Source organism: Mastigoproctus giganteus, chromosome 2 (genome assembly GCF_048544385.1).
Source record: "Mastigoproctus giganteus isolate SK-2022 chromosome 2, ASM4854438v1, whole genome shotgun sequence".
Lineage (NCBI taxonomy): Eukaryota > Metazoa > Arthropoda > Arachnida > Uropygi > Thelyphonidae > Mastigoproctus > Mastigoproctus giganteus.
Genome location: NC_143576.1, coordinates 98786075 through 98812115, shown reverse-complemented (window position 1 = coordinate 98812115; position 26041 = coordinate 98786075). Strand labels below are relative to the sequence as shown.

Genomic DNA, 26041 nt, shown 5'->3' with positions numbered 1-26041 from the left:
GTGTGGGGCTTGTGTAGTTTTGGCAAGGGTCAAACGCTAGTCGCAAGATAGCCAGAGAGGGAAGGGAGACTGAAGACTGGGGGGTGAAAGACAGAAATATGGGGTCAATAGTGAAGATAACTCCAAAAGTCGGCGGGGCAGGCCCATGCCTCACCAGGAGAAGATAGGGGATGGCAGGGGGGGAGGGTACAGAGTAACCATCCCCTGCCAAGGGAAGGGAAAGAAAGTGAACCGAGTGAGGGTACCCGGTTCAGATCGCCTAATGATGTTTCGACAGCAAACTGCATGATGTCTTTGTCAGGTCTTCGTATGCCATTCCTGGGACATGTTGTCCCGTCCGTGTGAGTGGTCAAGTCCAGATAATGACTTCAGTTTAAGCCAGTGGGCAGATCCAGGTTAAGTTCATGATTAGTTTTTCAGATTGTAGCTGTTAGGTTTTTGTTTGGTTGACACATCTAAGGATCTTTATTCTAGATGACGAGTGGTTGGGTTGTAGGAAAATTCCTGCTAAGGTTGTGGGTATGTTCTTCTTCTAGTAAAAAGATCCTGCGCAAACTGCGTTAAGGCTTTATAATTGTCCTCGCTCTCCAGGAGATATTGTTCTTGGTTTATTGGCGAGAAACGTATTCTAGTTATTAAGAGGCAGCGGAGTATAGTTGGCAGTGGTGCATGAGGTGCTCCCACGTCTCTGGCTGTCCACAGTGGCAGAGAGGGGTGTCACTCAATCCGAAATTGGAGAGTTTTGCTCTTACTGCGCCATGTCCCGTGAGCAGGTAAGATGTCAGCAGTCCCGGTGAAAACCAGTTGGGCTTTTGGGAAACACTAGTTGATTATTCGGTATGAACCTTCGGGTGACTTCCCCTTTTGTCGAAGTCGTCCAGCGGGTATGCCAGGCCTGCTGTAGGTGGATGAGAAGACGTTTTTTCTCGAGTTTACGATCGTTCACCGGACAGCTGTGTAGTCTAGGCAGGTGATTGCTTTGCCTTTGGATAGTTGATGTTAGTGAGACTTCGTAATTCGGGTATAATGTAAATGTATAATATAATATAAATATATATGTACAGCCGGGGAGTGGTTCAAACCTTCGCACAAAATGTATAGTTTTTTAAATACAAATACCAAAATAAAGTTAGCCGAATCTACTGCTCCTCTACCCCTTACCCTCATTGATTTTAACCGTCCCTTTTCCGATTCCTAGTAAGTGCTGTTAATGAAGTTGATCGTGTGATAATTTATTAATTAGCTGTGGATTGAAGTTTGGTTTTAGTTTGTGTAAACTTCCACGAGACACTTTGGTATATAAAATTTGGATTTTGATTTTGCTAAGTATTCCTAAGTACTGCGCACTCGTGTGTGCGTGTGCGAGAGAGATTTGCTCTTGCTATAAATATTTCTGCCTCTCGTTTCGTAATTAACCGAGAAGGTTAATTATGCTTTCAAAAATTAAAAAAAAAAGTTTCCAAGAAAAAAAAAGTTCCGAGAAATGTGAACATTCCTCATAAATGTTTCAAAATATGTAAGTATAAATAATAAATAACGTAATGATAATATTAATAACCATAACAGTATATCATAAATATGTCAGAATCCCCAGGATACCAGTGACGAGAATTCGTCACTCACTCACCATTGTAACACTTTATTTAGTATGGTAGGACAAATTAAAGATTATTTATGTTTCGCAAATATTAATTTTGCATTTGTACACGTTTCTAACCTTGACCATTGATCTGTCGATTATTTTAGACGAATCAACAGGAAAATTCCGAAACCCGTGTTTTCAGTTGAGACATGCTGCCAGAAATTCCCCGTCTTTTCTTTGCTCACATTATAAATAATGTGAGAAAAAGAAAAGACGGAGAATTTTATTATAGACACAAGATAATGATCTGGAAAAAAAAAAAAACATTATTGAAACATCTCATCAAAGCCGAAGGCTAGGACGAAGGCTTGTTGACGCAGTAATACAAATTACAGTAAAAATAACTTGTGATCATTATAATAATATGGTATAAATAGGGTGTAATTAATGTTATATTAATAAATATTAATATATTTTGAGAAAAATCCACAAAAAATTTTAAAATCTAGGCCAATAAAGAGCTGCTCTCTTAGGTGAACTTCTGCTCATCCTTTCTCCTTTTGTTGAAAGTATTTTCACGCAGAATGTTACGTTTTAAAATCTAGAGAATTCCTCTAAATGAGGAAATTTCTGGATTTTAAATCTTTGGATAAATGTGTAAGGTTATCCTACCAATGTTATATGACCTCGCCTGTCAAATCTACATGGAATTTCCCATTGCTTAGCAAGCACTTTAAAAAATGAGCTTGCCCACACGTAACCCATAGTATGATTTTCAGTTTTATTTTATAGTTATTATTGTAGACACAATTATAACAGAGGTTGCAGTTATGTTGAAAGTGTTGTCCTTTCCAAATGTAAGTACAAATTCTTTTCATAATGTCTGATGAGACCTTATGTAGCATTTGAACAGTTATAATTGAAAAATCTGATTCGATATTGACTTTTAATTCTTCAATATGTGAAGGTTGTTGGTGTATACAGTACCACTCCTTTTAAATAATCGAAAGATAAACCGGTAATTGTGGATGTTCAATTATGAACATGTGATGTGCTTAGGAAATGACTCACTGCCTTCTTTGTAACAGAACACTACTGGTTAGTGAGTAAAAGCTAATGTATAACAACAACTGTTGGGCATCTGGGGAGAACCAGTTCTGCTATCATATCAGTTAAATCAAATTCCAATAAGTTGTAAATGATAAATGAACACTTACAATTTGGGATTCATGAATTTTGGGTATCTGTGGCATGAAGAGGAAAAGTGTGTTCTCTAGCCACACGACTCTAGGTATTTATGACAGTTTTGTTACACGAACACTAATATTCCTGTCACTTTTCGACACCTTGTTGACTCTATGGCACGCGGTACCCGAACAGTGATTCGAGACAATGGCGGTCCAACACGTAATTAGCTCATGGTCTTAAGTTAAAAATTAGTAACTGTTTTCATTAGTGCGTCCCAAAGTCATCGAGAAAGCAGTGAATAAAAATGAACAAATGAACTGCGACCGTTCATTTTCCCATGGTGGGGCTGTAGGCGCAACCTGGCCATGCTTCTGGATTAGGTTATCTAATTATCCTAATTTAGATAACCTAATCTTGTTAAATAAGGTTACCTTATACTTTAACCTAATTAAATTGCCTAATGCATATCTCTACGATGCAAAGTGGATATCATTTGGATGTTATGACTTATTAAATACCTTAACGTTATTAAGGTTACTTTAACTATAATAGGATAAGTAATGTCTAGTTTTCAATTAAAAATGTTCTTGTTTATACTCCAGAACGACCAGTAGGTCAGAGGAATTTACAATAAATCATGAATACAATCGTTAATCGTATTTAGCGATCAAGGCTTGAATCCCGCTCCACTCAAAGAGTGTGTGTGCTATTGCACTCTTGTTAGTATTAGTATTAGTAACGGCCGCATGGTGCAAGAAAGCCTATGGCTTATGCTGCACCAGCCAAAAAAAAAAAAAAAAAAAAAAAATCCGAACAAAACAATGATAAAAACAAAAAATAAATAAATAAATAAAATAAATAAATAATAATAATTAATAAATAAAAAAAATAAAATAAAATATAAATAAAAAGGAAATTAAACCTATCATCCTATGCGCTTCCCTTACCCGAAAGTACTATCCAGATGACCTTTGAATTTCCCCAAACTGTCGGCCTCTACCACCCATGAAGGCAACTTATTCCAGTAATTTATAACTCGCTGGCTAAAATAAAACTTCCTGCAGTCCAATCTAAACATTTCCCCCCGTAACTTGAATTTATGTCCCCTAGTTCTTGCATCATTTATAATCTTGAAAATTTTGTCCTCATTCATTTTACTGATGCCTCTCAGAGCCTTAAACACCTCAATCAAATCTGCTCTAAAGTGCCTAGTTTCCAAACTCTGCAACCTACATATTCGAAGTCTTTCTTCATAAGGACGCCCTTTTACTGATCTCACCAGGCGAGTTACCCGTCTTTGCACCCTTTCAAGAAGCTCGATGTCTTTCTTTAGGTGCGGTCTCCATACTTGAACACAGTATTCCAAGTGTGGTCTAACAAAGCCTTATATAATGGGATTATCACGTCCCTATCTCTAATTGCAAAAGTTCAATAGATCATCGATAGGACACCATGGGCTTTCCTTGCAACCTGTTTACAATGCTCAGCGAATTTCATGTCGAATTTCAAGTCCCTTTCCTCCAGTACTGGGTTTAGTTGAACTCCACCAAGTGAATAAGTTATTTTGGGATTACTGTTTCCCAGGTGTAAAGCCTTACACTTTGTTGGATTAAAACATAGCTGCCATTTTCTGACCATTCCTGAAGCCTATCTAGGTCTCTCTGAAGAAGCCCAGCTGGACAGTGATCATTAACTACTCTACCAATTTTAACATCATCTGCAAATTTAGACATCACGCCCTCTATCCCTTCATCGATGTTGTTTATGAAAATTAAAAACGAGAGTGGTCCTAATATTGATCCTTGGGGAACCCCACTTCTTACATCAACCCAATCTGAGGAATAGCCATTTATCACAACCCTCTGCCTCCTTACCTGAAGCCATCCTGCTATCCATCTAAGGATTTTCCCAGTGATTCCAACCTGTTCGCGGCGCCTCCGTAGCCAGGTGGGAAGGAGCAGCAGTGCTAGCACACGCTTCTTGATTAGACCGGGGTTCGAGCCCGTCACCACCAAATACGGAGAATGCGGAAAGGTCAGGGAATGACCACCGCATATCCCGGAGCAATATGGCCTTAGTTGCTAATGCTCCTAAAAACCAAATAACAAACAAACAACCAACCTGTTCAAGCTTGTAAAGCAACCGCTCATGTGGGACTGAGTCAAAAGCTTTGCTGAAATCTAAATAAACAATGTCGCAATTATTCCCTAAATCCAGCTCGTGAGTCACCCTTTCAAAATAGCGAACCAGATTTGTTAAACATGATTTTCCCTTTACAAAACCATGCTGAGTATCCTTGAGAAATTCCTGACCACTGAGCTACTTCAGGCACAAAAAAAATTTCTGTTTGTACTCTCGGGCGACTACATAAGGTCAGAGGAATTCAAGATAGGTAGAATATAAGAATTTTCTATTGTATTTAGAAGTCACTCAAAAGTGTGTACTTTTGCATCGTTGCGCTTGACCGCTCGGCTATGGCGATCTTATAAGCATTTAGGAAATATAATGCTATAATATAAGGTTATGTTATCTAAAATTCGTTTTAAGAAAAAAAAATGTGGTAGTTTGTCACGTAAATTTTGACAACTCGTCATCACTGACAACTTGAATGACAACAGTTGTCAGTCATGACCGGTAGTAGCAGGGTTTTAGGAGCATCAGCGACTAAGGCCATATTGCTTCGTATTCAGTATATTGTCTGTAAATTACGTGTGTTCTGTGGTTGGTTTTTTTATGGAGCAATATGGCCTTAGTTGTTAATGCTCCTAAAAACCAAATAACAACAACAATGTGGTTGGTTTTCTGTTGGCTGGATGAAAAACCCGAGTTTCTGAGAGAAAACACAATGGTACCCTCGCCTGAGATCAACTAACTTAGCCACGTTGTGAAAAAGGCCCATAAAAATTCTTCACGTCATCCACCGACGGAATCTCAGGTCTTTTCGCTCGGTGTGGGAGGACGGCGATTCTACCAACTGTGCTACCCACGAGGGCTCATGATCGGTAGAAAGCAATGATAGATGAACATCATACAATGAAAGTGTCAAGCTGTTGACCTATTTTCTGGCCTTCTCACAGTGGGTACTGTTCTTCACAGAGATACGAGGAGGAGTTGAACTCAGGATCCAGGAGCCGCCCCTTACACATGCCCATATTGACCTATTGTGTGAAATTAACGGGGAAGTGTTTCTCAGCGTTAAATTTTTTTAGTTAACTCTTACCAATCAATTATATAATTCATAATGGTATAAAGACCCCAGTAATTTTTTATCAACAAAAGTATAATTTAATTATTCTTTAATTATCTAAAATTTAAAGTATAATTGTACATAATTATTGTTTAATTATGCGTAATTTAATTATACCTTAATTTGAATTATATATAATTAAATATAAATGTTACTGAAAGTCATAGTCGCTGTTACTTTTTTCGCATTTAGAATGTGTTATCCTTAATTCTTAGAATCGGTGCTGTTTGAATCTATCCATATTTAATCGTTGGAATGAAACTACCATTTCATTTGAAAGATTGTCTGCAATTATGTTTCTATCCTTCAGAAGGCCAAATTTTATTTTGGCCTTCTGAAGGATACAAAGCTTTCGAAAGCTAGTAATGATATTAAATTCGTGTTACCTGCTTTGCTGATATCATCTGTGCGTGTATTAAGGCCATTTGAGACTGAGAAAACGACTTAATAATATTCACCGAAACCACTTAAAATTTCCAGAATTTTTTTCAAGGAAAAGTCATAAATTTTTAAGATAAATAATTGCAACTACATTTGAAAACGATTACATAATATGAAACAATTTTATCACTAAATACGAAGACTGCAATACAAAATAATAAAAGTAATTCAGGGTTAGTGGGTTATCAGTTTGAGTATTAAAATAATTTAATTATTTTCAATCATTCAATGTTAATTCAGGATTCTCTTTTTTCATAATGAACTTCGCGCCATCGTTACATCCACTACTGCAAATATTCGCAATTCGTAGAGTTGATTTGGACAATCCAGATCCACTTCTTATAGGTAACTGACTACAATAACTCCAGATACCTTTCTGCAGTAAATATTTCTCTTGATGGCAGTGGCAGTTTATGCGTGTGTCGTTAAAACCAGGGGCGGCTCGTTGGTAGGCGCTGCGGAACTGCAGCACCCTCAGCTTTCTAAATCTAAATATACAGACAACAGAGTTATATGAAATTTTATGAAGAACAGTGCGACGCAATGAATATTTTATTAACAGGTCCCGCATATAGTATACTCATCCTCTATTTACAATAATCAAAAAATAAAAAATAATTGCTTTATTTAATACAAGTATTAAAAAAGAGTCCGGGCCATCCAGGTCCAACCATAGCCTAAGGCCTTTAGTTCATGGGAAAACAACTATTTCCAATAAAAATTTCAATAATGAACGAATAAAAACACGAAATAGTTTTCAAGTTTAAGCGTGGGCGGAACTGTGCGCTAGACAGTTCCACATTTTGCTCCCAGTGATTGAGTTAATGCCTGGTCGGTGGGCATTAATGTAACTTTAAGAAGCAGCACCCCCAATACATCAGATTAAAATCTTCACATCCAGAGGTTTTTGTAGTATGACAACATTGTGTAGTTTCAGCAAAGCTTTTGAAGTTATGGTCGCTTCTTCACATACTCAAAAATGGCCAATAAATTTTCTCCCAGTTTTTCTCAGTTTCAAAGTGGCAACTGTTACTTTTAATTTGATTTCAAATAACTACTTCGATGCTATGCTTTCCTATATAATACTCTTCTTGTCAAGAGACAAGAAGAATATTATATAGGAAATCTGCACTAGTCCTTTTTTTTTTTTGGTAATGTGGAACATTCTGTAAGATGAGAGAGTTGGAGGCAATAACGCCATCAAATTTTGCTAAGCAAAATTACATTTCAGGCATACTAATTTTACAAATTTGAAAATTACCGATTTTCAATGTTTATAATCTAATTTTTATTACTTTTTATCGTTCTTGTGAGATCATTTACCTGTGATCCTACACAACTGTGTTGTCATCTGTTATACTATCGGGGTACTCACTTACTCATTGATGAAGCACCAAACAACCCTGAAACGACCCGTCTGGATGGTGGTAGTCATTGAGAATAAGTAATAATAGTCTTCCCTACCGGGGTATGCGTTACTTATTCGAGGTATAAGATAGGTATTTCGTTATGAAGGAGTTCGCAATATGAGATGTTATGTAAATGATGCTATTGCACAACTGCCGTTGGCTTACTGTGTTTAGAAATGATATTATTGTACTAACTTTTATGACTACATTATTTGTATTATGTGGGATCAGAGATAAGTGAAGGAATAGCAGCTCGCAAAAACCATCGAGTCAATTCGTAAAGAAGGAAGGGCAGCCGCAGTGGCAAATGCAGCCAGAGACGAACAGTGCGTGACCTTTTTACTGTGGCTAAATCATTCTAAAAAAAAAAAAAAAAAAGAGTCGCAGCTTGTTTAAAGAATTAAGGGAAATCAGATAGTTGGATATGACATTTATAGAAATCCTTTCGTGATATATATGAAACTGTATTTCAGTACTTTTCAGGCCATTACTCGTCTCTTGACGATAAAGCTGGAAGTGAACATAAGGACTAGTTCCACGAATTTCCTTGTACCGAACTTCTGTTGAACACACTTGAACAATATATGCAATTTTCACTGATTATGGTAGTGAACCGGGACGTCAATAGGATATATCTGTTCATATTCTTTATAATTTAATGAAAAAGAATTACTTTTTACTTACCCATGTCCGGTTCTGCACACTTACGAAAAAAAGGGGCATCATTATATCCTCATATGGATATAATAACGACATCTAATACTTTTCGATATTTTTTTATTTTTTGCTTTTTTATTCTTTATTTCAATAGAATAAAATGTCTTCAATGAGGTATTGAATTTATTGAACTTAAGGAATTAAAATGTGTTAACATTTATTTAAGATATAATTATAACGCATAAAATAAAATATTACAGTATTTTAAAACAAAATTATGATTGTACTTTCTCCATGAAAGTTACTGGATTCATTTACCCTAAGTATAAATAAATAAAGGGGTTCAAAAAGCCGGATGCAAAAAAGAAAATGCCATCTATGCCCACCATGAAACGACCCCAGTAATACTGTATCCATTTTGCCTTCGTCTCACTATATGAAAATCCTGTTGATACATTTTTCCGTCCTTGAGATCTGATGCCTGTGTACTGTCGCTTCCATCTTAGCTCAGTCCTGTTCTTAGATTTATCGAGGCACGCTCTACTTATCATGTATAAAGCAGGATTCATTATACCATAATGGTTTTCACTGATCTCATATCTTTACATCAGTGTAGCACCTTTATTCGGTCCATCGCTGTGACGCGAGCTTTGAGGATCGAGCTTCCTTCCCCCAGTGGCTGAAAGCAGCAATTAGTTCTTGCACATCCATGCGTGTATTAACTTATAATTCCAACTAATGCTTTATAATAAAATTGCTGAATCAACTGGTGTGTAGGCGATATACACCTTTGCAGTTACGGCATGCCAAAGCTGGGGTAGAATTAGCATTTACCCGGCTCACCAAAAAAGTGGACAATCTGGATGAATAGTTACCAAGCCATGGACAGCCTGGTCTCTACTAGTTTGCCAAGTGTTATTATCTGCGACTTGATCCGAATCATTCCTTCTTAGGGTCAGTTTCCGATGTGGTAGTGATGCTCAAGGTAGTGGCGGTGGTTGCATTTTTCCCGAAGTAGAACGGAATACAGTCCTGGAGCTCTAATGGAAATCTATCGAGTATTACTTGCAGGGCGCAATCCAGACTGTTTTGCAAGCACAGGACAGTTTCAAGGGCAGCAGTCGCTGAGAATGTTCCAGTAGCTTAGATAAATCAATGTATTCTTTTAGGACGAGGCAATATTTCTAGCATCGAATGAACGTAGCATTACTAACGGAAGAAATATCTTTCTTCCAGCTTGGAATTTCATGCTCCTGACATCCATAGATCTCCATTTATCAAGCAGAACTACTCGTATCAAATCTACGATTCCGTTTATCTTGTTTGTTTTCAGTATTTCTGCATAGGCAGCCAAAGCCTTGAGGATTTTCTATAAATTTCATCTATTATGCGGCCAGTCTTCCAGAATTTTCGGGATAAAACCAATTCTTGGAGAAAAACTATCAACTGTCTTCCGCAGATTAAATAACTTGACCACGGCGTGAAAAATAAACATTAATTCTTTCAGTTTCGATTGGATAACATTGGATGAGATGGACTTCACAAATGATGTGGCAAAGCTGCAATAACCTTTTGTGCTAATAGCGAGAGGGCCCCCCTTCATCACTCCTGTGTTATGTGGAATGACATAATGCGCATGATGATGTGTAAGATCTGAAAATCTTACAAAAATAAAATATATTTTTTTGACTTCTGAAGTTAGTTTTCCTTTTTGGATTCTTGCCGTTGGGAGAAATGTTAATAGCGTCAGTTTCTATAAACAAGAATTATCCAGTAAGGATTGTAAAACTTAAAAGGTTGGAGTAACGAAAACAGAAAAATTAGCTTTACATCCGTCAAAAACAGAAAACTGACGGAAAATACTATAGCAAGCCCAGCAGGTGGTACGGCGCAACAAGTTTATGAGGGGTCACGCACCGGAAACGCATATGGCTAAACGCACACACAAGCCTCTAAAAATAGACGCGATGGTCTCCAGTGACACATTTGTGGTTTGTCTGTAGTGCTATGGAGACAAGCTGTGATGACACAGAAGGAGTTGTTTTGATGCATTCGGCCTACATGAAAGAGCTCAACGGATGTCAACAGGTAGGAAATAAAAAAGGAGAGGGGTATTGTGAATCACGTGCCACAGGGCTGGCTGACCTGCCAACTAATGAAAGGATAAAAAATGAAGATAGGAAGGAGGAGATTGGCAGAACCACTGTAGGAAGGCGTGACAAACTCGGAAAATTTGTGGATGGAGACGGACAAAAAAGAGTGTCAGTGAGTTGGGCAGTAAGAAAAGAGTGAGAGAGTGTCAGTGAGTTGGGCAGTAAGATGAGAGTGGGTCAGTGTCAGTGAGTGGGGCAGTAATATGAGAGTTGGAGAAGAAAAGAAAGGAATGAGTTTTTTTAGATAGAGTAGCCGGTGGAGAAAAGTGGCTAAGTTTAATGTGTAGTCAGTATGAGGGGTAGATAAGCTTTAAGTGAACAGTTAAGTCGTTGATCTAATAAGTTAGTGAGAGAAGCAGTCGAGTAAGTGGAAAGATGATGTTGGAGCGCAGAAGTCGGTCAGATAATCAGTCAAAAGTAGACTGAGTTTCGAAGTGAGAGATGAACACGTGCCATAGAAAGGAGGGAAAATTTTTCAAGATCTTTAAAGTAGATGAGAAGGAGTCAACTCCATTATGAAGGAACGATATTGCCTGATATTCTGAGAGCAAGTACGCTGGAGCTGATGAAATCCGAAGCCGGACAAAAAGAGTACAGCCATTCTGATCAGATGAAATTAATGCGTCCATAAAGAAATAAAAAGGTACCCAGGAAGGAATCCAGTATCTTATATCGAACTCCCCCAGTGATTGTGAGATGCGACCCAGATAGAAAGAATCCCCTACTCGCTTAGAGAAGGATGTACCGTGAAGTCTGCCAAGTTATGTCAGTAAGTGATTAGTTTGTTTAAGTACTCTCACCATCACATCGATTATAGACACTTGATAACCAATTTATCAGAACTTTTGATTGAACACATATGTATAAGTAGTACTTTATTGTAATGAATAAGTTAGTGAATGTTATGGACTGAAGGACATTACCCAGGGCAAGTCAATATACATATAGATAAATTTTGGAAGGGAATAGATATAAAATTTTTGATGTGATTGATACTTGTTAATATTTGGTTAGATAAGTGAATGACTAAGTATGAATTTTGGAAGGGGATAGACGGATGTCAGTAACCCCCGAATGTGCAAGTAGTTAATTGTAGAAATTTGATAGTAATAATAATTACCTAGATTAGAGAAGGTTGTAGGCTATAATCTGTTAGAAAACAGAGTAATGATTTATACTGAAATTAAGAGTATCGGAGCTTTATCAATTTGGAGTAGGAATTGTTTTGTAATGAAAGAAGAATGTTAATAGATTCTTTTGAAAGTCAATTGAACTCAGGAGTAAGGAAGTAGAAACATTTTGTTAGTTTAAAAGAGGAGATAGTTGTTTATGATTTATGTAAAGGAAATAGCCCTCCTTGAGTTTGCTCAATAGGCAAATTACTTTGCTCATTTACATTCTGTTATAAGAAGATGAAATTAAATCTATTTGGTCATGAGTTTAATAAATTTCTTTTGTTTGATGTATCTATGTAAAAGTGTCCAATAAACTGTATTTTTATTATACAACATTTGTGTGTCTCTTTGTTATTCTGAGAAAAAGCCTATCCAAAGGGAATTAAACTCATCAAGGAGATTTTCCCCTAGAACTTGGAATTTTCTGTAAAGAAATTGTCAGATTGCGCAAGTGGGGAGTTATTATAAAGGGGAGTTGTTAATAGGGGAAATAATAAATATAACCAAATATATATACAAAATAAAATAACATTATCAAATAAACCCCCCCCCTACAGATGATTTCTTATTTTCATTGAACATGTTATTATTATTAAAATCCGTTTATTAAAAAATAGCAAGTGTTTGCTTTCACCCCTTATACACAGCCGACCGGCTAGAAGGGTGTTCTTGAGATACCAATACTGATATGTGTTTGTTTTTTGAGGATATAGGTGAAAGATGCCCCTAGTATTTTAGTGACTTTGTGTTTCAAAGGGATGGGAAAAACAAACTTGTTTATTAAGGAGACAAAGATATGCAAAAGTTGCATGGAGCGAGGTTGCTAGGATTTTATACGGTAATCGAATTTAGGAAGATTTACAAACTTTTATGTGATAATCTTGATTTATCACATAAATGGTGCGCTATACACTAGTTTTCCTTGAAAGTGCAGTTTGATTAGCTAGAACAGGAAAATCTTTCATTATATTCTAAATGATATCAAGGATAATTTCAATATATAAGTCTACAGCATTTAAATGGACAGACTTAGCATTATGCTCATCTCTTTCTTGCATCAAAAGGTTTCAAATTAGTTTCATGCTGGAAAAGCTTTTATAAAGGACAGACATATTACCTTCGTGGCTATTTCCTTTAGCAGTTGATTTCTTGCAATGAATGCTGGACTGTTGCTGATACTGTCATTTTTATTACTGGTAGCACTTTCTGGTACCTTCACCACACAGCTTTCTGGTACTACAGCGAGCGTAGAGAATTTTGTAAACAACACATTTAACTTCGCTGTTAGGGAGATTGGGAAACCTAAGATATCGGTTTCTACTGGGACGGTGTCTGCAGACACTGCACTTGTTAGACGATGGCAATCGTTAGAAAAAACTATTTTCAGGTTAATGGAATCTTTCGTTAAGAAAACTTTGTTACCCTTATCCTTCACACTTTTAGATGAATTAGAAATATCATCGGAGTGTCTTAGTGCCATCTGGAAAACTTTCAAAGGACTGAAAAATCTGCAAGATTGGGCAATTTACAGTAAGTGATTTTTTTAAAAATATCATTTCTTCAAACTCTTTATTACGGTTATTTTAATGAATTTTATTATAGTCACATTGAGTGCTTAGCTATATTTTATAGGACTCGTTTGAGCTAGATAATTTATAAATTGAACTGAGTAATTATTTTAAAGTGTCACGATGGAGGTTATGAGTGAATATTTGCACAGGTAACCGAACTAGCTGGTCCAGTCTTCTTTAAACCTTCCATCAGCACAATATGGTTAGTTTTATAACCATGGTGTGTTCAATGTATCTTTGTATAAAATATAAAGAGATATACAACTCGAATATTTTGATTCGTTTTGTTTTCTGTATGTCTATAAGTAGTTAAATAAATTCTCGGAAAGTTATATTCTTTGTCAAGCAACATACAGCATTCTTGAGAGAGAGAGAGAGAGAGAGAGAGAGAGAGAGAGAGTCAATATTTTCTTCAGTGGTTTATATATTTTATTATTTCGAAGGAACCATTTTCTTTCTGTATTTTGTTTTTTTAAAATAAAGTTGTATTTAGTATTAAAAATCGTGAAATTGATTACTAAGTGAGAGAAATGAAGGAGCCGCCATTTTGTTTTTAACACATAGGCGAGCTATCCCCACGAGCGGTCTCGTGCATTGCTTTTTAAAGGAATTTTTAGTTATCTGAAATATTTTGCTTATAAATATTCGATTTTCCTTCCTTCCCTCTCAACCTCTCAGGGTGGCGGAGAAAAAAAATTGTAGCCAGGATTATTCTTAGTGTTTAATTTTAGAAATGCTCAGAACGTAATATACATTGACAGAACATTGAAATAGGGTCACCTACTCAAATGAGAGCAGGTGAACTTCACGGAATGAAAGTTCGGCTGTGAGAAAGCGATTAACAATATAGCAGACTTGCAGACAAATTAGGCCTGATGTAGCCGAGTGGTCGGATTGAGAGTAGCACACGTTCTTTGAGTGGACCGGGGTTCAAGTCCGTGACTGCTAAGTAATTAACGATTATAAGCATTATTTATTGTACTGACCACGTGGCCATCCTGGAGTATAAACAAGAACTTTCACCGAGAAAGGGGGACGGAAGTGTGTTTATCTCCAAGAAAGCGCATCTAGTGGATCGTTCTCCACCTCTTTGTTGTGCGAGGTTACCAATAATGCAGACTACAAGCGAAATAACGACTTTCCAAACAAAAAAATTATGGTGAAAATTGATGGTGGATGAACAGGGTGCGAGGACTGCAGCGACCGGTGCGAACCAACGGCCACGGTGGCCGTTGGATAAATAGGATTGTTACAGTATGAAACAACCCAGTGTACTTTTCAGCAGTACGTTCGACTAGTCCTATATCGGATGAGGGTATCTGATCAGATGTCCGACTCGACATCCACTCCTGAATGCACGTCACAGCCGTGTGCGTCTTACCTGGTGTGAAAAGGTACACCGACGAAAGGTACGGGCGGTGTTTTTTTCGAAAAGAGGCGCTATAGCCTACATGGATGGCGAGGAGAGTGCAGGCTGGTGACAGTGATGTTTAAGTCCGGGAAATGTTTGACTGGATTTTGCTGCTGTTCCCTGACGGCTATGGCCTCTTCCAGCAGGATTAATGTCCCTTGCAACTGGGCCAATTATGTGCACGAATGGCTTGCTAAAAACTCTGTGGACTTCAATTCTAATCCAGTGGCTCCCATTACTCCTGACTTCATAAAACATCTGCGGGATAAGGTGGGACAGTCTGTCAAATGTGCAGATCCATCGCCCTCTAGTCTGGGGAAATAATGAGACTTTGTGCAGATAGTATAGCGACCCATATCTTGATGTGTTCAGACATCCATGCCACGACTTAATCTTGTTTTCAATTTATGCTAAGGCAACTAAGCCCATTAGGAGGCAGTATATAGCTTCTAAATAGCGTGTATTCCGCTATTTAGGTAGGATTTAAAAAAAAATAAAGAAAAGAAGTGTATCAGAAAGAGGGCCAGACTAACGAGATAGTTTTAAAAAACTCATAATGGTTGTTCCCGTCGAGATGAGATCCCAATAGTGGCCTTTTCCACTAACGTATGCTGTACGTTAGTTTTTTTTTGCCTGATGCTGCATAAGCTCATACACTTGCTTTCTTGCATCACATGCCACTACCACTACGTGTTCAAATAAAAAAGGTTTAGAAGTTATCAGATTGTTTTTGTAACAGTACGTTTAGAAATAAAAAAAAAAAAAAAGATAAAAGTCATTTGAAGAGCATGTTTGGTTCTACTCTGAATAAAACGAGATTATCAGAATTCGGCAAAGAGTAGCAAGAACTTTACGGTACGTGTCAGGAGTCGATCGAGCTTTCAGCAGAATAGGAAAGACACGATGCCAAGTGTGCGCAGCTTGGTCATTAAAAAGTCGCCTGTTGAGAAACCCACAGAATCTGTAGCTAATTAAATGTGACAATGTAATTTGATCTCGTGTTATGAGGTTACCACTTATAACATGAGAGTTTGACTAGATTGTGGCACCTGATAATCTAGTACGATTTAATTTCGAATTAACAACAAAAAACACCATTGGTGTTAAGGAAAAACTTTTGTCTTTTCTTTTGTAAACTTTCATTTTTAAGTAGCCTGTTATGAAAAGAATGGGGAAATTCACGTATGCTTAATTTAAGACGGTTTAAAACAGAGGTTTTATAGACTCATTTTGTTAATTTAATGTGTTCTTACAGTTTTTGGAATTGCTCAACTTTTTAGTTGAGTTCGGTTGTTTACAATTTGCATTGAAGAAGGCTGTATGGTGCCAGCGTTTCACCACACTGCAATATGAAAAAAAAAAAAAAAAAAAGAAAACAGTTAATAGTGAAAATTCGCCAGGGTGAGAAAACATACCCATAAAAATTCCTCCTGTCTTGACAGGATTTGAACGTAGGCCCTTCCATAATGAGTGGGAAAGGTTATATTTACTGTTCTTCCGTAATGAGTGGTGCAAGGGCTTGAACTGAATTGTAATTAGGGTATTGCACCTCCCTCTGAGGCAGTGGCTTCCAAACTTCATGGCACAATTTGACATCCCCTGTCTCTTTCTGTCAGGTTTATGTGAACCAGATGGAAAGTGATATATGCTGGTGGTTTAGAAATCACTGATTGTTCTGGCTCAGATTTTGGGAGTATCTCCATTTCATTGCAGTTAAAATTCAGCTTCTGCAAGAGGTCTTCTGTCTTCCATAGTGCTTCTATTTTGTTCGATGCCTCTTCTTGGAATGCTTCTGAATGGGCATGTTTGGATTCATGGTTTATGAATCCAAATATTCCCGTTCAATTAGGATTCATGGTTTGAGCTTTTTAAAGTTAATTTGTATTTCGCCTATTTAATTTCTGACAGTTTTCCATTATGTTTGTTTATTTCTGGTAGTTTCTTACCATAATTCCCTTTCGATGCACAATTTTTCTGATATCAGGCAGTACACTGGATTTATTGAATTTTTTCACCCCTTATTACAATATGAGTAATCATTATGAACCAATTCTCCTTTACGGAAAGAATAGCAAATCTCCTTATTCTGGAGGTAAGATGTATTAGGGAACTAATGCAGAAATTATTGAAGATTATTATTAAATTCGTGAGAAAAAAGGGGTTAACTGCATTGAGGAAAAGTAACCATCTGGTACTAATAACAAGAAGTGAGGAAGAAATTAAGATGTTTCTCAGGAAAAAATTCTGGACTAAATCTATTTAGAATTAGAATATAAGGAAAGTTGTCAGTATAGATCACTTCCTGTAGAAATGCCAAATGTTGAGTAATTTATAAATGAACGAATCGATATCAGTATTGCAAAGTAGTTAGCAGTGAATATGGGTACTGTACATATATATATATGAATGTATCCAATGTCAGAGATTTAAGAGGACACCAGTTGCTATTTCATTATTCACGAGTCCAGGCAGGCTTGCATATGATATGGGCAATATCTATATTTCTGTGTTTTACCGAAGTAAAATGATATAAAGGATTACCGAAGTAAAATGATGATATTTCCGAGCCTTGTAATTTGAACTTTCGTTTTTTATTTGTCATTGTGGTATGTCATTTCTTCAGGGGTATTTCTTTAGTATCCCTGAAGAACTGACACCTGCTCAGTTGTATCAGTTTTATGCTTGGAAGACATACATGTGTTTGTTTCGTATGCTCTTATTTGCTGAAAACATTTCCTGACAGTTGAATCTTCCACAAAAATTGACTCCTTTGAAACCAAATGTAAAGATTTTCACAGATAAGTAAATGATAATTGAGGAATTGCACAGAAAATAGGGATAAAATTATGGCAATTCTCTGCTGAAAGAGACAAAACCTGTCTTTTTAAACTTTGAGAAGAGTAATTCAAGACTTCTTATTGGCAGTGATTCAACAGTAATGCAGGTTAGCTGTAAATGGGGCTTTACTTAAGTTTTCCTTGTTCCATATAGAGATGAAGGGCTTTCGCTCACAGAAAAAATGCCAAATTAGACGCGTATTATTTATTGCCATCAGAAATACAGTACGTATTTGAAATGAATGGATCTCAAATAACTGTACAGTGTACACGCAATTCAGTAATGGTGATTTTACACGTGCTGCTATCTGACGAGAAGTGCGAGAAACTGAGGAAAATGTTTTTATTTAATTCAGTGGTGATCAACTGAGACTTAAACGTCGGTCGAGAGAGTAAAGTATTATCAGTTAATCAGTGAAGCTTTTACAGGAAAACCTATTTCATTTAAAATACTCACCTTTACGTTACTCAGTTACTGTAAATTAAACAGGCCTTTATTCTAAATATTTTATTATAAATAATAATAAATAATATAATATTAAATATTTTGTTATTCGGCAGATGGGTAACAAATCTTTCTATTAATTTCGCTCGTTTTGACAATGATTCAATCGAAGAAAAAAATTTCATTAAAAACCTCGAATTTGTTTAGTTTCACATCAAGGGATAACTCATTATGTTACCCTCGTGGGTTGCACAGTTGGTAAGATCGCCGTCCTCCCCACACCTGGTGGAAAAGACATGAGTCTGGTCAATACGAAAAGACATGAGTCTGGTCAATACGAAAAGACATGAGTCTGATCAATACGCTTTGAAGGTTAGTATATTCGATAGTGTATAATTTTTTTCCAACTTTTCAAGGTTGAATATTTTAGATTGATAGAGCCCATCTGAATAGAAACATGGTGCGCAAATATTAAATGTTCATATGAATAAAGAATTGCTACCAGAAAGAGCTTTTTCATCCAATACATAATTGTATTATCATTAAGCGGTAATTAAGTATCGAATTCTGACGCCAGTTAATGTAATTTGTTCATCAAGATTATTACTACAGTTAATACCACGTAAAATTATTAATAATATAGTTTTTTTAGCTAATTGCCTAAATATATTAAAGTATATTGTACGTTATCAGCATATACATCATAGTACACTGTAAAGTAAAGTATACTATAGTAAAAAAAAAAGTATGTTTAAGTATGCAATTACTGTTTTCAATAATAAACAATTATAAATGTAACAAACGTTTTTTTTTTTTTTTTTCATTCATTTAAGTATTTAAGTATCTCTGAGTTTTGAATATGTTTGATTGGTGGGTTTGAAAAAATTACGAAAGGTAAAGTGCCACAAAAAACTTATTTTGCACACAAGAGAAAGAACATATCGGTGAGTCTTCCCCTTCCCTCCCCCAAGAACTGTTTGTACGGCTTATGATCCTCCTCTGTTGCCAGATACTCAGTGTAGAGCATCTGGCAACAGCGCGATCAAAGGTTGTATGCATGTAAGTAAATAAGTAAGATGCCCCTGTTGAGGTGGATGGTCAGCCAACAAAGAAAAGGACAGAATATGGAATGAGAACATTAGAGGGAGCATTTGACTCGTTCCTGTTCTGTAGGAAATTGTTGGAGTGGGTGTTGAAATTATCTACTCACATTAAACGACCAGCAACAAGGAAATGGAGGCAGAGGACTCTAACAGCTAATCCCCAAACAATTTGGAAAAGGCTTCAGTGTAATAAACGTTTTTTTCATTTATTTGATGGTGAATTATGATAATAATTTCCTTTAAAAATAGGATTTATATACTGCTCTACCAATTTGTTAGAGAATCCAACGTTCCCATAACTGCACGTCTCCATGTGACGTGCTTAGCCAATGTGGTACGACAGACTTACAAGAAGAGCTGGCTCGATGATGTCAAAGGGAATCTTAGGCGATGTCGAGAGATTCGAATATAAGTTCTACAGCGGAAGCATCGTTACGGACAGTAGTGAAGTTCTCCCATATATCGATAGATATTGTCTGAGGTCTTCAATCAGTGGCTATTGCGGGACAAAACCAGCAACGAGAATAAGTTCAGCCGGAACAAAGTACTCTACGATTGGCACCCTAGATGTTTGTCTCATGTACCACACAAAAGTTGGAAGGGAATATTGCACAAAATCGCTAAAACTTTCAACTTAACGGCAGGGACACATTTCCTCGGAATACATGAAGCTCTAGACAATGCGTCTATTCAGGCATATGGTAATTAGCAAGGCTCTCATGTGTGACCTGAACAGACAAATTCACGAAAATGATCGATGAGGTGCTGAAAATACGTAAAGTGGTCAAGTGAATTATGGTTCACATTGTAGCAACGGACGCATGGGAGTGTGGAGGAAGTTACACGAATCAATGGATTCGAAATGCATCTTTCCCTCTGTGTAGTTGGTGGTGTTCGTATGTGCCAGCTGTTTTTGTCCTGCACAGGTCTAATCATTCTGGAGAGCTCTCTCACCCGGGAAGGTATTACTGAACATTTTTGCGAGCCAGGGTAATCCTGTAATGCTGGCGTTGTACCTAATTATTCTAGGACGACAACTCACAGGCCACGAATTGTGCAGGGAATTCAGAGCATTGCTGCGCCATGGCTGGGACAGTTTTCGCACACGAATCCCATCGAAAATACATTTGTGACATAAGCTGCAACTATGCATCGAAGACTTTAGCAACGGAATAATGTGACAGGAGCTCATTCTCAACAGAATGTGCTATTTAGGTATGTTTTATAATATTTTTGTAGGGCAGTGTATCTTAAATTGACAACATGGCCTTTTCTTTAGAGAGAGGTATTTACAGTAGAGATGGAGGGAGGGATACCATTACATGTCGAAGGTATTTTCGAAGGCCTTGTCCTTGTAGAATTCATTAAGAAATTTAGCAGTGGGAAAGACTGTCCACTCACTGCAAGCTAGCCTGACTCCAAGAGGTTTGTAGTGATTTTATAACAGTTATGAGTGTTCCAGTTTCTGCTCTATATAAATAGCGGTATTATTTATAAAGTAATAATGAATTAATATGAAACTTATCCCATCTTTCTAAATCACTGTTTTTCCCCACTCCTTAAACTTTGTTATTTCTTGACTAGAATATAATTCTTAACGAGATAGGAAGAAAATCTTTTGATGAAGCAGAAGAGGAGAATCTGTTTAACTGGTTCTACATGGACAAAGTAACTGAGCACGTATAAGGAGATTACAGGTCTGTTAGATGGTGGTCCCTTTCCGGCAATGGGGAAAATATGAATTATTGTGAAGTTTTTTCTTTTTTGGCAGTGAAATCAAGACGTCGGTTTCCTTGAATCATTTAACCATTACTAAGAGCTATTTATTTTCTCAGAACTGTTACTCTGGAACTCTGCCAGGCTGGCGTATAATTATATAATTACGTCTTTTTTATTTATGGCTCTGAACCATATACTGTATTTGAAAAATCGCATACTTGTATTTTTTTTTTTTTGTGTACAAGATCATCTACAACTAGCGGCAGTCGCTCTCCTTCCTAACATTATATGGAAAAGGCATGGATTCAAGTTCTCTCCAGACCGGATGAACTTGTCTTTTTTTTTTTCGCACCGAGGCCAAGTTAGAGGTGTGCTTTGTTTTTCAGGAGGGACATTCTAATGCTTTTTTTCCACCAAAAACCTATGCTTTTGAACTTACTCTTTTCTTGATTAGATGGTGTGTATATTACCAAGTAACTATTTTAAGAATTGTTTTACGCCCATGATCAAACACAAACTGTATTCAAAATAATTTTTATTCTGCAAACTATTTTCGACTACTGCCGAGGGTTAAAAGAAGGAATATTTGTCTTTCATAGTACGTTAGTATTTGAGATCAATATTTTATCCATTTCTGACAAAGCTAATGGTTTTATTTCTTAAAGCAGACGGGATTATTTTAAAGAACTGGTAATTGCACTACCGAATAGAATCAGGCACAATATGGCCTTAGCAGCACTTGTGCCATTAAACAACATATCAATCAACCAACCACAAAGCTAATGCATTCAAATCATTGAAAAGATAGCTCATGGTGTACGAAATCACTCAAACTGTCTGATTTATGTGGATTTACCTCTTTATAAATTAGTGTTAAAGTAGCTACTTGTGCATACAGTTTTGCTAATTGGATTCTCGTGTTTTGTGTTACAACACTCTGATGCATCTTAATTCTGATTAAAATGGCTACAGAATAAGTTCTTAGAAGGCAGGCTGCCAAAACAACCAACTTGCCCTGTTTTCCTCTCCATGCTTAAACCGATAGTTTAAGGCACTTAATTTTGGAAGTATGGATGGCCTTATGATGTACCCTTTTATATCTTATTGCTCTTTTCTTACATATTCTCCTTTTTTGCTGTTCCATCTTAGCATTTTTCTATATACTCGATAAACTTTTTTCCATAATTGTTATTAATATATAGGTCTAATAAAAATAAATTTTAAAGTTCAGTTATTACTTTATCAAAATGAAATCAAAAAGTATATATTAAAAACTGAATGTGTACTATTAGCTTTGCGATCAATAAAGCTGTTATTAAGCAATCGAATAATATGGAACAGCTCCTACATTTTTCAGTAGGGATATCATAGCATTGATGTCCCTACTGAAAAATTAAGTAAAGAGTTCAGCAGAATTTAAGATTCCGCTAAACTATTTAATGTTTCAAGCTTGTGCTGATAATGTAGAATTGAACATAAAATTAGTTACAGCGTGAATACAGTTGTCTGCTGCATATATATATTATATGCAGCATATATATTATATGCAACATATATATTATGCAGCATATATATTTTATATATATATTGGTTTTACCTAGCCGAGATCAAAATGGCTCGGCAGCATTCCACTTCTGTGATTCTACAAGTCCGCATTTCTTCTGTTAAAGGCAAGCGTTACCTATAATATTATTAAACCCTCGAATAAAACAAGATCTGTCACGAAAAGCTTCTTGTTAAAACATCACCGTTCTAGGGAGGTATTGTAATGCTCTTTGCGAGGTACAGAGCGAAATGGATGAAATTGATGTTGAACGAAGATAGGAAAATGAGCAGGGAGAGATTTCAAGTTAAATTGCACCGGCTGATCTTAATAACCCTGTGATTGATACTTTTCCCTATTGAGTGCGCGAATTCTCTGCCATTTTAGTTTCACTGATCTGCATAGATTTTGATGTTTCCGAACTTCATAGTGTTTCTGGGTGTTCTTTTAGTGCAAATTTAAATTATCCAAACGGTTTTACTTATCACGTATACCGCAAATGCAACAAAATGAAGATTCTGCGTTTTTGACAATGGCAACTCGTAGCTGTGTCAACAACGAAATCTTCATTTTGTTGCATTTGCGGTAACTGTGCTGTGACGAAACAAAAGCAGGATATAGAATCATTTAAACATTTATTGACATTGTATAAAAAAAAACGTTATGGAAATCCTGTTGTCTCCAAACTTTATTAGACATGTTGGACAGACAACTTATGTGATCGAGATCCGCTATATTAGTGGATCTCGATCACACAAATTATTGTTCAACATATTAAACAAATTATGTGCTTATTTTGGAATTAAATTACGCGACCAAGATAACATCCATAGTGTTCCATACACGTGTGTGATCGTGGGAATGTAGTAAAAAGAGCCATGATATTTGCCATTCTTCTGGTGCGGAGGGAACCTCGGGATCATTAATCGCTGCTACTTTTTTTGTAAATATAAAGGTTATAACGCGAAGAACCCACCTCTGTCTAAACCAGATGGTTCTGTTGTTACTTCAGCCAAGGATAAAGCTGACCTGCTAGCATCCCATTTTGTTTCGAACTCGTGTATTAATGATCTTGGTAAAACACCTCCCACCATTCCCAATACGCTCCATTCAATGCCTCCTGTGGTCTTCCGTCAAAAGGATGTCAGAAGGATTTTGACGAAACTTGTGCTAAGAAAGCTCCAGGTCCTGATGGTATTTCTCCACTTGTTCTCAAAACCTATGCTCCTGAACTTACTCCTATTCTTTGCTGCCTTTTTCACTTATTCCAAAGGTGTTTTTCCTTCTGCTTGAAAATTTGCTCACATCCAGCCAGTTCCTAAAAAGAGTGACAAATCGCTCCCATCCAATTATCGTCCCATTGCAATTGCTTTTACTCTTTCCAAAGTAATGGAGAAATCAATTAACCGCCAACTCTTATTTAAACTGTCTAGAAATCTTCCGTCTGGTGAACGATTATCAGTGTCGATCCACTGGTGAGATTCTCTTTTTTTTTTTTTTATGTAAACCCCAAACACGAGAGGTATTAGAACGTATAGTACTTAGTACCGTGCTTGGGTCGGAGGTTGAGAAGACGAAAGAAGATATTTGTTGACATTGGACTTGAACTTCTGTAGACTGTAATTTTCAGGAAATACGTATTAAGGAAGGTTGTTCCAGAAAACGGCAGTTGAATGAATAAATGAGGAAGATGAAAAGTTGGTTCTGTGAGTTTGAAGTTGGACAGTAAATGGATGTTGGCTGGTGGGGGCACGTGTTCGGACTGTTTTGAAAGAGAGAGCGGGAATTATAGAAGCCAGTTCAGAAGAACAGTGCCCATGGAAGTATCTGTAGAAGAGGCATGCAGCAGAAACAGTACGTCTCTGAGACAGCGAGTGGAGAGACTCTGTCAGAGAAGCCTGAGAGAGGCTTTGGGGGCACCACCCCAGATGTGGGAACAATATTCCATGGCAGGGCGGATTTGCGATTTGTACAGAGTGAGTAGCTGTTTGGAAGAAAAGTAACGCCGAGAGCGAAAGAGAAAACAGGTTTTGTTTTTTTTTTTTTTTTTTTTTAGATGCAGAGGAAGCAATATTTGTAATGTGCTTGTGCCAAGAGAGATTAGAAGTCAGGGTAATCCTCAAAAGATATCATTTTGCCTAGAAATCGTAGTGTCACTAAAGATAAGGATAGGAGCAGAAGAATCCTTTTTGCGAGATATAAGACAAGACTGAGTTTTAGAAGGGTTGAAATCAACTAAGTTGTCTTTGCCCCACTGGAGAATTACCTGAAGATCGGCATTTAAGGAATTGGCAGCAGATTTTCGAGAACTTGAAGCTGATTGAGCTGGACAAGGTTTCTCAAAATGGAAAGTTGAATGCAATGTGCTATCATCGGCAAAACTATGGATAGGATTTCCAGTCAATGGAAGAAGGTCATTAATATACAAGAGGAAAAGAGTGGGGGAAAGAACTGAACCTTGGGGGACACCGGCATTAGTAGAAAAGTTAGACAGAGCCATCACCCTCAGTGAGCGATCAGAGAGAAAACTGGATAACCAATTACTAAAAACAGTTGGCAAACCATAAGATGGAAGCTTGTTTAGAAGACCTTTATGCCAAACACGATCGAAAGCCTTTGAGATGTCAAGAGCAACTACTTGTGTTTCACCGAACCTTTCCATTGAATTAGTCCATAAATGGATAACATAAGCCAGAACATCACCAGTGGATCGACACTGACCGAATCCATACTGGCGATCGTTGATCAGACGGAAGGTTTCTAGGTAGCTTAAAGAGTTGGCGGTTAATTGATTTCTCCATTACTTTAGAAAGAGTAGAAGTAATTTCAATGGGACGATAATTGGATGGGAGCGATTTGTCACCCTTTTTAGGAACTGGCTGGATATGAGCAAATTTCCAAGCAGAAAGAAAAACACCTTTCGAATAAGAAAGTGAAAAAAGGCGGCAAAGAATAGGAGTAAGTTCAGGAGCACAGGTTTTGAGAACAAGTGGATAAATACCATCGGGACCTGGAGCTTTCTTAGCATCAAGATAATATGCATCAAGCATACTATTACCTCCTCTGTATATAAACTCGGTTTAATGAAACAGTTCGTCCCTGAATGAAGAAGGAAATAGTATGTTTGATAAAAAAAAAAAAAAAAAAAATTCCCATCGCTTACATTGTGAAAAAATCAAAGCTGGAAATTTCGTCCAAACTCAAATATGCAAGCTGCTGCTAGATCTGTATTTGCAGAGTCCATGGAGAAGTTCAGAAAACGATGCTGGAAAATTGGTGTTAAGGTACACTTCTTGCCCTCTCTTCTTAACTATTTCCCAGAAAAATTAGGAGTTTAAGTGGAGAGCAGGGGGAAAGATTCCATTAGGATATAAAAGAAAAGGTACCAAGGGGAATGGAATGTCAATGTGATGGCCGACTATTGCTGGATGCTAAAAAGAGCAACAACCACCGAAACTAGCTGCCTGAGGAAGTCAAAAAGATGCGCAAGTTTCACTCAGTCTAGTTTATAAGAAATCCAGTTTGTGGCCATTTTTGCTTGACAGGAGAACTCAGCCTTT

At 37.0% G+C, this 26041-nt stretch overlaps 1 protein-coding gene across 2 annotated transcripts in view; it reads left to right on the top strand.

Annotated features, from left to right (window-relative positions):
- Positions 1-26041, top strand: part of LOC150089455 (nose resistant to fluoxetine protein 6-like) — a 129952-nt gene that overhangs the window by 13127 nt on the left and 90784 nt on the right. The window contains exon 1 of one of the 2 annotated variants that reach the window (XM_090389500.1): positions 20558-20644. The exons of the other annotated variant lie outside the window; for it this stretch is intronic. The gene's annotated coding sequence lies outside the window, so the exon portion shown is untranslated. Of the gene's footprint in view, positions 1-20557; positions 20645-26041 lie in introns of those variants that run through there. 2 annotated transcript variants of the gene reach the window in all.